Source organism: Temnothorax nylanderi, unplaced genomic scaffold (assembly GCF_030848795.1).
Source record: "Temnothorax nylanderi isolate EJ_2023f unplaced genomic scaffold, tnyl_v1.0 TNYL_tig1089_pilon, whole genome shotgun sequence".
NCBI classification, from domain to species: Eukaryota; Metazoa; Arthropoda; class Insecta; order Hymenoptera; family Formicidae; genus Temnothorax; species Temnothorax nylanderi.
Window position 1 is genome coordinate 24715 of NW_027250151.1, and position 2730 is coordinate 27444.

General features: G+C 34.1%; 1 pseudogene; it reads right to left on the reverse strand.

Moving 5' to 3' along the window:
- Nucleotides 1-311: 311 nt before the first annotated feature.
- Nucleotides 312-2254, reverse strand: LOC139786615 (uncharacterized; annotated as a pseudogene).
- Between the last annotated feature and the right edge of the window lie 476 nt (nt 2255-2730).

Below are 2730 nucleotides of genomic sequence, written 5' to 3' on the forward strand. Positions count from 1 at the left end.
CTTTTCTGTTCTCTGTGAAACTTCTAAATTTTCATTTAGCCTTAACTTGAACACGGGGATTAAATCTAATCCTATTATGAAGTCTTCGAAGTCTTCTCTTTCGACTATGTAGATGTCCACTTCTTTTTCTATGTCCAATATTTTTATTCTTGTTCTTACTAGTCTATTTGAATGATTCACACCATTGACTGACTTTAAGAATATTTTGTTTACGTCTTCTCTATTATCTTTTATCTTTATCCACTTCGAGTTTATTAAGGAGACTTGAGAACCTGGGTCGTATGTTCCCATTATTTCTATCTTATTCTCAATTAGCGTCTTAAGTTTGATCAATGGTGTGATTGCTCGTTTTTTTTCTCTGTACTTAGTTCTACTTCTATTACTGAATTGCTTCCTATAGCTTTAGGTTTCTCTTTTTTCTCTAGTTTAAACCAGCATTTCTCTTCTGGGTGGTATCTTACACCTTTACTTGTATCCTCGCACGTCTTGCATGGTTTTTTTCTTCATTTTTGACTTTGTATTCTGGTTTACCTTCTTTTTTAAATATTTTCTTTTTCTCTGTTATTCCTTCGAGCTTTTGTAATTCCTTAATTAAATCTTTTATATCTTTCATTTCATCTCTGTCGATTTTCTCTCTGATGAATCCTGGCAACCCGAATGCGATTCTATCTATCATTGTATCATCGTCCATGTCCTTATTTATTTCTAATAATAGTCGTTCTTTCTTTATCGCATATTGTACTAGTGAGCCTTCTTTGTACTTAAAATAGTGGGCATATGTTCTGCTACTCCATCCTTTACTTGAAAAGGTTTCCATTAATATCTGTTTCCATCCGTGCCAATCGTTTTCGTGCTCTCCTTTTATTACTGTAGAGGTGTACCAGTCCTGGCAGGTTCCATCTAAGAATGTCCTCAATAATTCGATCTTGGTTTCATCTTTTTCTATTTTAAATCTTCCACATTCCTTTTCAAATGTGCTCAACCATTGTTTAACATTAGATGTTTTATAATTAAATTTTTCCAATACGAATTTATCTGCAATGTGTTTTAAGTTTTTCTCTTCTTCTTTTTTTTCCGATTTTTCAACTAATTTTTCCAATATTTTTCCCAAGTCTGAGTGTTCTTTGACATCCTCTGGAGGTATTTGTCTTAAATATCTCCCTCCAAACTGGGCATTTCCTTCCTCGTCCAAATATATGCTTTGCAATTCTTTTGACAGCGTTATCCATATTGTCACTTCGTCATGTCTCTTCTGTAATGACTCTTTTACTTTTTTGAAAGCATCCGTATTTCTTAACTCCTTATGCATATCTGAATAGATGAGTTCATCTGGTATGGCATATTTCTCTCCTTGTTCTGTAATGATTGAGGTTATGGCCACCACTGTGTTTTTGCTGTCCTTTGGAGAAGCCACAGCTCTGAACTCAAATTTTAGTTTCATTTTGTGGCAGAAATTGTCGTTTTATAATATCTTTCTATATGTGAGGTTTAGGTTATCCGAATAAATGAACCAAATTTGTTTCTCTGTAAATAAGAGATTTTATCTTATAATCGATATTACTATTTACAATGTATACACAATTTACCAGTTACCTGTAAATAAGAGAAACGACAATTAAGGTTAATCATTCGTCTCTCTTTTACTCGTAAACTATTATTTACTGTATATCCCCGTAGGGTTCACAGTCTAGTATTCGTCTCTCTTTCACAACTCTTCTTTAATCACCTCTATCGTTTATGGCAATTGATTCTCTTTATGTAACCTCTTTATTCTCACACGTGTTCTCTCTTATATTTCTTCTCTCTATCCCCCCTCTGCTCAGCTGTTCCTTTAATCCTCGACGAGACATCCGGCGGGTGTCATAGAAACGCGCGTGGAGCCTACTAAGCGCGCTAGATTTGAAGAGAGTGTACTCTCTTTACATATATACTAAATTACTAGGGATTTGATATTATGGGATTGATAGTTATGTGGTTGTGGGCCGGGGGAGGTTTTTAGCCGGTGAATAAGTCCGGCATAACCCTGGGGACCGGCCCTGGGGTATGCGTAAGCATTTTCCTCCTCCAACGAAAAAAAAGAAAAAAAACAGGATTTTAAAATTTGCAAAAGTCCCGTAGAAGAATTAACTAACCGATAGAACAAAATGAAAATAATAAATATCTACAATTAGTAGAAATCATTTTAGTAAAAACATTAATTATTTAATTGATTTTTGTAAAAGTATAACAGATAGGTATTAGTATAACAGATATTAGTCGCAATAAAGCTTATCACAATAAAAAAAAGTGTGCAAGTAGAAACTTGCACATTGCTTCCTCATAGTTCTTAAGTGTGCAAGTATAAACTTGCACATTGCTTCCTCATAGTTCTTAAGTGTGCAAGTAGAAACTTGCACGTTGCTTACTCATAGTTCTTAAGTGTTCAAGTAAAAACTTGCACATTGCTTCCTTATAGTTTTTAAATGTGCAAGTAGAAACCTGCATATTGCTTTAGTTTTTAAGTGGGCAAGTAGAAACCTGCATATTGCTTTAGTTTTTAAGTGGGCAAGTAGAAACCTGCATATTGCTTTAGTTTTTAAGTGGGCAAGTAGAAACTTGCACATTACTTCCTCATAATTTTTAAGTATGCAAATTTTTTTAAAAGTGCAAGTAGAAACCTACACATTGCTTCCTTATAGTTTTTAGGTGTGCAAGTAGAAACCTGCACATTGCTTCCTTTAGTTTTTAAGT